General features: G+C 40.5%; 1 pseudogene; it reads left to right on the top strand.

The window, feature by feature from the left end:
- Positions 1-5460: 5460 nt before the first annotated feature.
- On the top strand, positions 5461-5837 carry LOC134370376 (chromobox protein homolog 3-like; annotated as a pseudogene).
- The last annotated feature ends 8019 nt before the right edge of the window (positions 5838-13856 follow it).

The following is a 13856-nucleotide window of genomic DNA, read 5'->3' on the forward strand; positions in this document are numbered from 1 at the left end:
ATTTTATTATGGCAGCCCAAGCAGATTAATACATCCTCTCTCTCCTCCCCCTTAGGGACTCCAACTACACATACCTGTTTTTTGTTTGTTTATTCGTTTTGGGTTTTTTGGTTTTTTTTTTTTTTTTTTTTTTTTTTGGCCCCTAGCAGGTACAGAGATCATACTCTGGACCTTGGTGTTATTTGGTGTTACTAACACCACACTCTAACCAACTCAGTTAACTGGCCAGCCCCTACACACGTTACTGAATTTCTTGATGTTGTTTAACATTTAATGATACTCTGTTCATTTTCTTTTTTTTCAATCATCCCCCCCCCTTTCATTTTGGAGAGTTTCCTATTGCTGTCTTTCAGTTCAATAATCTTTTCCCCTGCAATGTCTAATCCTCTATTAATCCTGTCCACTATATTCTTTATCTCAGATATTGTAGTTTTCATCTGTAGAAGCTCAATTTGAGACTTTTTGCATCTCCCATGTCTCTACTTAACATTCTCAATCTGTCCTCTTACTTTAACATATAGAACATAGTTATAATAGCAGTTTGAATGTCCTTGTCTACTAATCCTGTGATCTGTGATATCATCTATGCCTGTTTCAATTGATTGATTTTTCTTCTCATTATGGATTGTATTTTCCTGCTTCTTTGCCTACCTGGTATTTTTGATTAGGTACCAGATATAATGAATTTTACCCTGGTGGTTTTGGATACTCCTCTAAATATACTTGAACTTTCTTCCAGGATGCACTTAAATTACTTCAAGCCCATGTACTCTTTTTTTTTTTTAAAGATGACCAGTAAGGGGACCTGAACCCTTGGCTTGGTGTTGTCAGCACCACACTCAGCCAGTGAGCTAACCGGCCATCCCTATATAGGATCCGAACCCATGGCCTTGGTCTTATCAGCACTGCACTCTCCCAAGGGAGCCATGAGCTGGCCCTCCACATAATCCTTTAAAGATTGCTTTTAAGATTTAATTAGGTGGGATCAGATAAACCTCATTCTAGGGCTAATTTTGCTTCACTACCAAGGCAATACCCTTCTGGGAATCTATGGTATGTCAGCCTGCAACATCTCTTTCATCTCAGCATGGCAAGTTCTCTTAGAGAATGAAAAGAAATATGTGAAAAGGACTAACTGAGCATGGAGACTCTGCAGCATGCCAGTGGTGCAAGACACACAGTCCATCTTGGCCCCTTCAAGCTCTGCAGAGTGTCCTAGCAGTTTCTTTAGTACAGGCATGGATATAAAGTTTACACAGCAGCCCCAAGTGGGAAGAATGGCAGTGAACTGGGAGCCCAAGACAAGGCCTTGTTTAAATGCAAGCTGTTGGAACTGAGCAGAGCTTTATAAAGAGCTTGGAAAGTCCTTGAAAGAGCTTGGTCAGGTCAGTTGGTACCTTCAGACTTGGGGATTTCAGGGCCATGCCTGAAGGATAGATCCATCCCCAGATTCTTAGAAATAGAAAGCCTAGTGGCCAGATTTTTTAAGTCAATATGGAGTGTAAGAACCAAAATGCCCCAAGGGATCACACAGAGGAATGTAAGAACCCAGATGCCCCAAGGGATCACACCCTGATCCTTCTTGGCCACACCCACCCCAAGCCCCATGCCGTATGCTAAGTAGGGATTGTATTTTAAGCCAATCAGCCTTCCCTTAAAGCCCTATATATATGTGTGTGTGCTGCCTAATAAACGAGCCCTCTCCGGTGGATCGGTGGATCATCAACTGGTGTCGACTCATCCTTTCATGGAGAAGTATGCAAAGATTGTCTATGGGTTACTGTCTAATCTCCTATTTGCAACTCCTAATGACAATTTTCAAATTCTAACTTTCCTTCAACATTTGTTATGCAGCATTCTTCTGTAAAGATGAGCTATCCATTTTTTCCTCTTTATCTGTGTGTCTGAGTATCGGTCTAGCATCAGAAGAATGTTTTTAAAATTTAAAATGTTTTCAACAAATATTCTTCTTATTGTTATTTTTGATGTTTTGAATGTCCTAGTCAAGACTGATTAGTGAGTCCCCCATGTCCTTTTAACATGCCCCCATTCATTTTTTTTTCTTCCTTGATTTTTGGCACTAGATGTCCTAGTACATCTTGTACTTTCACTTCTCCAGACCTAAAATTGGCCATGTTTCCTGTAGTGGGTTAGAAATCTTGATTCTCCTTTGATCTTAGAATAGGATTTTTAGGTAATGAATGAATGAGCCAAAAGGTTCTTGAGTAGGGTACAAAAGTCCACAGATAAGGTTGGCAAAAGCCATCTAATCAATTCTAATCACTGTTTAGGGATGGTATTATGTACTTTGACTGTTCTAGGTTGCTGGTTTGATTCCGGCTTGAATGACTATTGACTATTTAACCTACTGATTGTTCTTGAGATATGTTAAGGAAACTGCTTGAATGCTGTTTAAATATGCTAAGGAAATTGCTGTAGGAAGTATGCAGAAAAGAAAATGTTTACTAAGGACAAGCTGTTTGTAGGTGAATTAACCTAGCTTTTTACAAATTACATTCTGGAATATCACATTGTTAATTTACTGCTGTTACAAGTTTTACACTGCCTGTTTTCATGTCCTTCTTTGATGATTGAAACAACTGATTTTTCCTGTGAAACTTCCTTGTCTTGTCAATAAAAAGAAAGGCTGATTTTGGATCGGGGCTGCTGCTCCCCTGATGGATGGCAGTCCCTCCAGGCCTCACTGATGGTACTTTGAGTGAATTTTTTCTTTCTCTTTTTTCCATCTCGGTTACACAGAGGAAAGTGTAACAGTTTCCAAAGAGCCGTAATTCCTTTCAGTGAGAGATATGGTGCTTAAAATCCAAGATTTGTACCTATCAAAATTCCAGTGACATTTACTATGGTAATGTTTGTCCCCTCATGTTGAAATTAATCCCCAATGTAACAGTCTTAAGAGGTGAGAACTTTAAGAGATTATTGGATCATAAGGGCTCATTCATTAACGGATTAATGGGTTAAGGAATTAGTAGGTTATCACTGGAATGGATTATCATGAGAGTGAAATCTGTGTTAAAAACCAGTTTGGTTTTCTCTCATGAGCTCTCTTGCCATGTGATGCCCTGTGCCACCCAAGGTCTGCAGACTCACCACCAGCAAGAAGGTCCTCACCAGATGTGGCCCCTAGACCTTGGACTTCTCAGCTTCTAGAACAGTAAGAAATATTTTTTCTTTATAAATTATCTAATCAGGTATTCTGTTATAGTAACAGAAAATGAATTAAGGCAACATTTTTCACAGAAATAGATAAAATGTGAAAATAGAAAAAACAGAAAAATTTTCCTAAAATTTGTATGGAATCACAAAAGGCCCAAATAGCCACAGCAATCTTGGTAAAAAAAAGAACAAAGCTGGAGGCATCACATTACTTGACTTCAAAATATACTACAAAGTTATAGCAATCAAAACAGCATGGTACTGACACAAGAACAGACAAGTAAACCAATGGAACAGAATAGAAAGCCCAGAAGTACATCTATACATCTACAAACCACTGACAAGGGTTCCAGAACATACAATGGGGAAAGGATAATCTCTTCAATAAAAGGTTTTGGGGAAACTGGATATCCACATGCAGAAGAATGAAATTGGACCCTTACCTCACCCCATATACAAAAATCAATCCAAAATGAATTAAAAACTTATAGGTAAAATCTATGTTGTGGGTTGAATGTTCCCTCCAAAGTTCATGTTGGAACTTCATCCGTAGTATGGTATTTGAAAGGTGGAGCCTCTAAGAGGTGATTGGATCATGAGGGCAATGCCCTCATGAATGGATTAATCCATTCATGGATTAATCAGTTAATGGTTTAATGGGTTATCAGGGAATAGACTGGTGCTTTATAACAAGAGAAGAAGCACATTAGCGCATGCTTGCCCCCTCACTGGGTGATTTTCTGCACCTCCTCCAACTCTGCAGGGTCCCCACCATTAAGGAAGCTCTCACCAGATGTGCTCCCTCAACCTAGGACTTCCCAGTCTCCAAAACTAAAACAAATAAATCTATTTTGTTTACAAATTACTCAGTTTCATGTATTCTGTTGTAAGCAACAGAAAATAAATTAATACAACCTGAAACATGAGGAAAAGCCTTCCTAACATTGGTCTTGGCAAAGGTTCTTGGATATAACCCCAAAAGCACAGGCAACAAAAGCCAAAATAGCAAATGAGATTGCATTAAACTAAAAAGCTTCTGCACAGCAAAGGAAACAATCAACAGAGCGAAGGGACATCCTACAGAATGTGAGAAAATATTTGCAAACCATATATCTGAAAAGGAATTGATAGCCAAAACATACAAGGAACTCAAACAACTGAATAGCAAGAAAACAAATAACCTGATTTAAAAAGAAATGGGCAAAGGGATACTTACCTAGAAAAAAAAAAATGGGCAAAAGATCTGAGTAGACATTTCTCAAAAGAAGATGTACAGATGTTAGTAACACCAAGGTCAAAGGTTTATAGACCTGTACTGGTTCAGCTGTCAAAAATAAAAAGATTGTCTGATTAGCTCAGTTGGTTATAACACAGTGTTATAACATCAAGGTCAAGGGTTTGGATCCCCACACCAGCCAGCCACTCCCCCCCCAAAAAAAAGAAGAAGAAGAAGCAGACATACAAGTGGTTAACAGATATATGAAAAAATGCTTAACATCACTAATCAAGAAAATGCAAATCAAAACCCCAATAAGATATCACCTCATACCTGTAGTAATGACTTTTATAAAACACACACACACAAAAAAAATAATAATAAATGTTGTCAAAGATGTGGAGAAAAAGGAATCTTGTACACTGTTGATGGGTATGTAAGTTGGTACAGCCATTATGGAAAACAGAATGGAGTTTCCTCAGAAAACTGAAAATAGAATTGCCATATGATCCAGCAGTTCCATTTCTGGGTATATAATCAATGGAAATGAAATCAGTATGTTGAGGAGGTATCTGCACTAACATGTTCATTGCAGCATAATTCACAATAGCCAAGATACTGAATTAATTTGTCTCCATCAACAAATGAATGGATAGAGAAAATGGTATATATATGCAATGGAATACTATTAAGCCTTACAGAAGAAGGAAATCCTGTCACTTGCAACAACATGGATAAACCTGGAGGACATTATGCCCAGTGACATAAGCCAGGCACAGAAAGATGAATGCCTCATGATCTCACTTATACGTGGAATCTAAAAAAGTTGAATGCATAGAAGCAGAGAGTATGATGGTTACCAGCTTAGGCGGGAGGAGGAAGGGAGTCGGGAATAGGGAGAATAAAGTTAAAGGGCATAAAGTTTCAGTGAGACAGTAGGAATAAATTCCAGAAACTGAATGTTTAGCATGGTTGCTAAACTTAATAACAATGTAGGACGCCGCAGACCTGCAACCCGGAGCAGCTCGGAGGCGGTGAACAATAGCTCTTCAAGTCTGCAATAAAAAATGGCCTCCAATAAAACTACATTGCAAGAAACGGGAAAGAAACAGAATGGAAAATAAAAAAGTCGAAGAGGCAGAGCCTGAAGAATTTGTGATGGAAAAAGTACTGGACCGATGTGGAGTGAATGGGAAGGTGCAGTATTTCCTCAAGTGGAAGGGATTTACAGATGCTGACAATACTTGGGAACCTGAAGAAAATTTAGATTGTCCAGAGTTAATTGAAGCATTTCTTAATTCTCAAAAAGCTGGTAAAGAGAAAGACGGTACAAAAAGAAAATCTTTATCGGACAGCGAATCAGATGATAGCAAGTCAAAGAAGAAAAGAGATGCTGCTGACAAACCGAGAGGCTTTGCCAGAGGCCTTGATCCTGAACGAATAATTGGTGCCACAGACAGCAGCGGAGAACTGATGTTTCTCATGACATGGAACGATTCAGATGAGGCAGACTTGGTGCTGGCAAAAGAGGCAAATATGAAGTGTCCTCAAATTGTAATTGCTTTTTATGAAGAGAGACTAACTTGGCATTCTTGTCCAGAAGATGAAGCTCAATAATTGTTTGCATTGCTTTTTATATATATTTATATATATATATATATAAAATCTGGGTCTTAGTTTTTGATTTACTAGTGTGAAGAAATAACTACATTCTAATGAAAATCAAGTTTGATGTGTTCGTTTTGAAAGTAGTACTGGGGGAGTTGTTGAGTTCTTTTGCATCAATAGCACTGGTTACTTTGAACAAATAAATAAAAGCTTTCTGTAGTTGCCTCCTTTATCAGAAAAGGACATTTGATTCCATAGTATATTATTTCCTCTGCATTAGAGAACATCTTTTCTAAATGTTGGGGGAAATTTCCATAGTCATTACTCAGTCAGAACTTGTGTTTAACTCATATGCCTAAGGACCATTCTGGGTTTGTTTTTTTGTGTGTGTGTATACAAAAAATACATATACAAATGGCTTTTTTTGTTTATTTGCTTTTAACATTCACCAAAGCAAAAACCATGGGGTAAGCTCACATTTCTGAGATGCCCTCATTCTGAAAAACCTAAGAAATAAGTCACTTCAAGTTGAATTTTTTTCTGAAGCCATAACCTTTCAAATTAAATAGATGATTCTGTAATTAGATAATTTAAAAGCAGATCCATATCAGAATCCATATCTATATCTATAATTGTATAAGTGCAAGCATTTATTTGCAAAATTCGTCACTACCAACAACCTACCCAGATGAGGAAACTGGACAAATCCTGGTGTTTTAATCAGCTAAGCAAGACTCAGTTAAAAGGGCATTTAAAGATTCCTCTGGTGAGCCATTCCTTTAGAAAAAGTTGAAATCCCTGTGTTGTATTGACTAAAAGTTCATGACTTAATCTAAGACTTGGCTCATGAAAACATAGTCATGCTGTTAGAGATGTTGGCAGTTTAGCATCTGCTGGCATAAATGGGTAAACAAACTTGTAAACCAAACTATCAATCTGCATGGTTTTTGTTTATCCCTACTCATTCCTTACATGTAGGCTCAAATCTTGCAGTATTTGGGTTACTGGTTTAGCAGAAGCCAGGAAAACGATAACTTTGTAGTAATCAGAATGTTACCCCACTGTATATTGTTTATTGTAAATACTGGTGAGCAGTGGTCAATAAATAGTTTTATATTCCTTTTAAAAAAAAAATAAATAATTAAACTAAATTAAATTAAATTAATAACAATGTATAATATACTTGAAAATTGCTGAGAGAGTAGATTTTAAATGTTCTCATCACAGAAATGGTAATTATGTGCAGTGATGAATATGTAAATTACCTTGATCTAATCATTTCACTACGTATACACATGAGGGTACTTCGAAAAGGTTGTGGAAAAATAGGATTAAAAGATAATACAAATGTTTCCATGAACTTTTTGAAGTACCCTCATATATCAAAACATCACATTGTGCACCATAAATATATACAATTTGTTATTTGCCAATTTAAAAAATTTAGTAAGACCCCAGATCTGAGCACTAGGTGTCCTCAATTGTTATTGCTTCAGTGGACAGAGCTAGAAATGTGTTCATATTTCCAGTCCAAATTTAGTGTCTTTGGAGGAGGGATTCTTTTATATTTTTAAATCCTGCTGTGTGTTAGTTAAATGCGTACCCCAAAAGTTCATGTATTGGAAACTTGATCTCCATTTTAACAGTGCTAAGAGGGTGGGAAATCCAATTATGGTATTTAAAAGTTGGGACCTTTAAGAGCTGATTAAATTGTGAGCACTGTACACTTGTGAATGGATTGATCCATTCTCGGAGTAATGGGTGTGGCTCTGATGGCCTTACAAGGGGAGCAAGTGAGAAGTTAGTTCTCTTGCAAAGCCCCTTCTGGCCATCTGATACTCTGTGCTGAAAAAGGCTCTCACCAAACATGCCCCCTGAACCATGGACTTCCCAGCCTCCAAAACTGTACGAAATAAATTTCATTTCTTTATAAATTACCCAGTTTTAGGTATTCTGTTATAAATAACAGAAAACAGACTAATACAAATCCCGTTATTCATGTCATGAGACAAATACTAAAATCTCTTCAAAATTTCTCATTCCTGTAAGTTACTGAAGAGTTTGATCACAATTCTTAAACCCAAGAGCTTATAAAGGCCAAGCAGCAAACACATTTGCGAGGAGTAGATGAGGTGAAACAGAAAAGCAGCCCTTGGAAAACAGAAGAGCTCAGGGGCCATTCAAATGTATTTGATGCTACTTGGTTTTATTTTATTTCTTACTGGTGGCAATGCTGTTGTCACCAATCTATTTTATAAGCAACATTGAAAATTTGCATTTTTATATTTTTTCCAAATTTTAAACTACTAAAAAGTATTTTTTAAAAAATTTTAAAACGTGATAAAGCCAAATAAAGCACACGCGTGTTAATTTGGCCTCTGAATTACCAGTTAATGACATGTAAATTCTATAATTCACTAGTTTCCGAACTTATGGTTAGTGGCACATGCAGGATGATGTGATTCCTGATCATCCAGAGAAGTACCTCTAGTGATTGTAGTGGCTCAGTCAATATGATTATTGATTAAAAGTCCTCCATGGCCAAGCCTACCTGATAGAACTCCCATATACATATTCTCTGAGTCTTTTTCTTTATCGGTGAAGTGGAAAGAGGTGTGATCTTGGGATTAAGTGAGTTTATGATAAAAAAAAGTTTGGTATCTGTTATTTCACATTAATAGTTCTGGAACAAGGGAATGCTATGGTCTGAATGTGCCCTCTAAAATTCCTCTTGGAACCTAAGACCCAATGTGATATTATTATGAACTGGGGCCTTTAGGAGGTGATTAGGCCATGGGGGCTCTGCATTCATGGATGGATTAATACCCTTATAAAAGAGACTATACCCAATCTTTATCCCTTTTGGCCTTCCACCAGGTAAGGACACAGCAACAAGGTGACATCTTGGAAGCAAAGAACAGCCTTCACCAGACACTGAATCTGCTGGCACTGTGATCTTAGACTTCCGAGCCTCCAGAACTGTGAGAAATCAATTTCTGTGCTTTATAAATTACCCAGTCTCAGGTATTTTGATATAGCAGCACAAAGGGACTAAGACAGGGAGTTGTAATCTTCGACTCTCTTCTAATCTCCTGGGCCCGGCTGCATGAATTATATTTCCAGAAGTTGCCACAGGAGATTCCAGGAAACGGAAATACGTGCTGGATGACCTCGTTTTGGCCAGAGGCAGTCTATAGAAGCTTACAATCTTACTCCATGGTGTACCCTCACTGCAATCGGCTCCTGAGGCCCTTGTGTCTTCCCAAGCAGTGGGAGGGAGGCACCCATATTACCTTAAGCTGTAGGTAGGTACTCCAGCAGCTAGTGTAGGATCTAGCACGTACAAAATGATTAATAAACCTTTGTATATCTGCTATTGCATAAATGAACAAACCAGCACATCTTCCTACCCTGACTTATGTTTCAACTTCCTATAGGTTATCACCCACTGACTAGAAAGAAACCCAACTCATAGCATGAGCTCCTTGCTTGGTGAGCAAGATTTGACAGGAAATCGCAATTATATGTAAATCAGGATTCATCTCTGTCTTGATTCATTTTGACCTTTTTAAGAAACTGTATGGAGACACTTCTCTAGTCCTCAACTAAAACATTGGCAGAGCTGACCTAGGAGAAAAAAAGAAGCAAGTGAAGCTTATGAATCTTCACCCAGGAGTAAAATGGTGAAAATATAGATTCATCTCTCCAAAGGATGATATAACATTGAAGAGTCTATGGATCAGAATAAAGCTCCACAGTTGTTTCTCAGGACCATGAAAGTGGGGAGTACGCAGAGGTCTGACAGACTGTTTCCTGGCAGGGGAATTTCCACAAGGGAGTGCCCCAAACCATCTCGAAATGTGGCTGGTTGGATTCCAAAGAAAGAAACACTAAATGCCAGAGTGATCGGTACAAAGCATTTACCAGGGCAGTTTATGTACAGAGTGCTGTAGACTATCTTCATGATGGACAGTAAGGGAAAGGGATGTTCTACCTAGGTATGTCCACAGCGAAGGGGTCAGGGTATGGACTTTATAGGAGGATTTAAGTAATTTGGCTCAGGGCCAGTGCCAGTTCCTTCTAGTGTTTTGTCTGGGAATACTCATGGCCCCAGTTTGGATTCAAGCCTGCAAGGAAAAATGTGCAGCTGGCTGGGTCACAGAGCTGTCAAGGCACTCTGTGATTTTTGGTCAGAACACAGAGAGTGGGGAAACCGAGGGTCCCGTCGCAGATACAGTTTCCACTAGGAACTTGCACACTGTCCAGGGAGCCCAGCTCTGGCACTTTCAGGATTCTCACAGTGCTGACAACCTGCCTTTCCACAGTCAGCAGTTTCCTTTGACCCAGACCCGAGGGCCCATATCTCTGTTCCATGTCTCAGGATTGGAAGGAGGTTCATTGAAGAAAATTTCTAACCAGAGTTCTGAGGGCAACCCCTTTCTTTTCCAGCCTGTTGCGGCCCTGCCTCTTCATCTTATATCAAATTTTCCTTGTCCAAATACTGGCTCACTCTCCTTTTGTTCTCCATTCTTTCTCTCTAAAATATTCTCTCTCTAGCTGCAGAGCCCTCTTCGGTGCCTGGACCAGCACACCCTCCCGCTAGAAACCCGGGTTAACTCCTCATGCCAATGTTCTGCTCTGTCTGGTGTGGTGGATGAATCTAAATGAGAACTCAGCTCAGCCCGCGGGACCTCCCCCTGCCCAACTCGTTTCTCTTTTTAAGTTTCTGAGCCCAAGATACGAGATTACCATATGTGAAATTAGACAGATGATGAAAATGTGCCTCCAGCACTGACTTAATGTCAGAGCAGAATCTGGGCTATTTCTCTAAGAGCCTAGTTGGATACACCATCCTCACCCGTAGTAGTAGTAGTAGCAGGATTAATGTGGTTTCCTCACACTCATCTGAATTTTGGATCAAGTCAGCAGTCCTTTCTGGAATTTGGAAATTGTTGGGTTCTCCCTGACTTCCTTTCCTAAGACTAGTTGAAATTTCCTTTCTGCCCAGGTCTCAGACCTTCTTTCAGTCTTGTTTCTGCCTCCGAATGATTCCCTGGACATGCATTAGACCCCACTCTGTCTCTTTTCTATTCAGATTCTTCCCTCTCATATTCATATTCCCCAGCTGCTATAAATCCAGTCTACCTGTCTGCTGAACAGATGGTGCATCTTCATTCTGACTTGTTTATCCCAGGCATCCTACTGGGTGTGCCACACTCCTCCTGCTGGCTTGCTAATGACCTAGAAACCCCCTGGCCCCCAGAGCCTTCACATTCACAGCCCCCCTGACATGGGTGGTCACCACTTCCCCAGCCCCCTTGCATGACGATCCTTACTGATCAGGTCTCTCTCCAGCCAAACTCAAGTTTTCAATAACTCATGGCACTGATACCAAGCCTCTTTGAAGATTTTGATGCCAAAATCTAAATTATAAATAAATAATTTAGCTAGATTCATCTCTCAAATGAGGTCTCCAAGCAAAATAAAGTCCCATCTGTAGGGCATTCTGTTTTAGAATATATGTGTCCTTCCAAAATCCCTATGTTGGAACCTAATACAAAATGTGATACTATTAAGCAGTGGGGTGTTTCTGGAAGTGATTAAGTCATGAGCACTCTCCCCTCACAAAAGGAATTAGTGCTCTTATAAAACAGGTTGAAGGGACCAACCTAGTCTCTTACATCCCTTCTGTTATAAGGCTGCACTCTAACCAACCGAGCGAACCGGCCAACCCTCTCACATCCCCTCTGCCCTTTGGCCATGTGAGGACACAGTGTTCATCTACTCCAGAAGACACAGCAATGAGGCACCATTGTGGAAGCAGAGAAAGAGCCCTCAGCAGACACTGAAACTGTGGGTGCCTTAATCTTGGACTGCCAGCCTTCAGAGCTGTGAAACATAAATTTCTATTATGCGTAAGTTATCCAGTCTGCGGTATTTTGTTATAGCAGCAAGAATGCACAGAGACATGCAGTGTTTATATTTCTTTGTTTTTCCTTCTTGCATCAGACAGCTGGTTATCAATATGCTGTGCTGGACCATCCTTGTTCAGGGCAATCTGACATGTGCTTTATGTGAATTAGCCCCGGTGAACCCCACTGCAATGATATGAAGTGTGTATCATTCTCTCTATTTCACACTGAGGAACCTAAGCTGAAACGATACGCTGCTTTGCCTTCTCTTCCTCTCTGGAAAAACTGCCTGTTTTCTACACCTTTCCTCAAACCCCAGAGGTGTGGTTTCTCATTATGGGAAATATTCCCCGAAACTTGTGAACGGATGCTGGGACAGGGTATATAACTTGGAAAACAAGAGACTTTTATCCAGTCCCATTTTGGGTCACACCTTCGGATATATGGATTTCTGCGATTTTTCTTCTCTCAGAAATGGCAAAGTATGCCCCACAAGCTAATGGGCCCATTTCTGTTTCTTTCTTCAGGGGCTCAGGGTAGGAGACTAGAAGGGAGAACAGAAACAAGGGTTAATTGCTATGGGAGGAGAATGGAGAAAGGCCCATCTGCTGTGAGTGTCAACACTTGGAGTCGCTGATGGTCAATAATGACAGCAGCATGCACACGAGAAGCCAGCACCAAGTGAGAGGCCTCAGAAGGAGAACAAGCAGGACTGGGCTTGCTGGCACTCAGGGCAATGTGCAGATGGAGCCCTGACCCAGGGCCTTGGAGTGTAGCCTTCTTCCCACGTGCTTCTCAGGGAGGCGGTGCGGCAAGACTGGTGAGGCAGCCTAGGGCAGGACACTGTGGCATAGGAGCACTGGCAGGCAGGCAGCCCTCTTGCCGACTGCTCAGTTAACACTGGAGCCAATCTCACAGTGTGACATCTCCCTTTCTTTTGGACAGTTTGTCCTGCAGAGTGGCCCCTACCCCCTTCTCCCAAGTCTGACATTAATCTGCTTCCACCCAAGTGCACCCAAGGACTGGACATCAGTTTGTTCACTATTGGGACCCAAAATCCAAGGCATCTCACTGGCTCCAAGTTAGCTTACTACCTTCTTGATATGGAGGGAGGGGGGAATATTATAGGGAGAAAGTCATTCTTTTGTTGATAGGACCACAAACGGATGTCATATTTTTAATGAGGGATGCAAATACTAAACAAATTATGATCACAGTATCTTGCTAAAAGGAATTTAGATGTCTTTAACTGGCCATTACTAAATTAAAGAAGGGGCTGGATCTGATGGGATGGCAGGCTCCTGTTGGAGAGGCCCAGGGAGGATCACAGGCTCCAGCTCATCCACAGGGTAGACAAACCCTTCCCCTACTGGGGTCCTGACTTGTGCACTGTGAAGCCTTATACTGGCACAGCCAAAGTCCAGGGGCAGAAGCTTACAGATACCCTGGAGAACACAGAGATGTGAGTCCAGGGTCACAGTGGGGTTAGCAGTGAGGGACCTGTGAAGAACCCTTTACTCCAAAGGTGCTCACTATTGACCACTTAGTATGTACCAGGCCCTGAAGATACAACTTGAACGCTCTGAACAGCCACAGATATAAGCAAGGAAGTAACAGATACCCTGGAGAGAAGAACCAAATGGAAAGAATGATAAACAGTGCCATGAGGTCTTGGAGCTGAATCTTTTGCAGCTCACAGTGTCCAAGCACAACGGATGTTCAGTGCCTTCTGGACATTCCTGAGGTTTAAATTGGGGAAGCAGGTTACTATATCATAGGGGACACCAGACGGTTTACAATGAAGTTCCCTTTATTTGTGACCATTTTTTTACAATCATCCACGCAGGGATAATGCCCAAGACCGAAACTCCCAAGCTCAAATCACCCTCTACACATTCAGATTCATATTTCTAACTCTAATAGATGCATCTACCTAAAGATCC

The sequence above is a fragment of the Cynocephalus volans genome, chromosome 2, assembly GCF_027409185.1.
Source record: "Cynocephalus volans isolate mCynVol1 chromosome 2, mCynVol1.pri, whole genome shotgun sequence".
Lineage (NCBI taxonomy): Eukaryota > Metazoa > Chordata > Mammalia > Dermoptera > Cynocephalidae > Cynocephalus > Cynocephalus volans.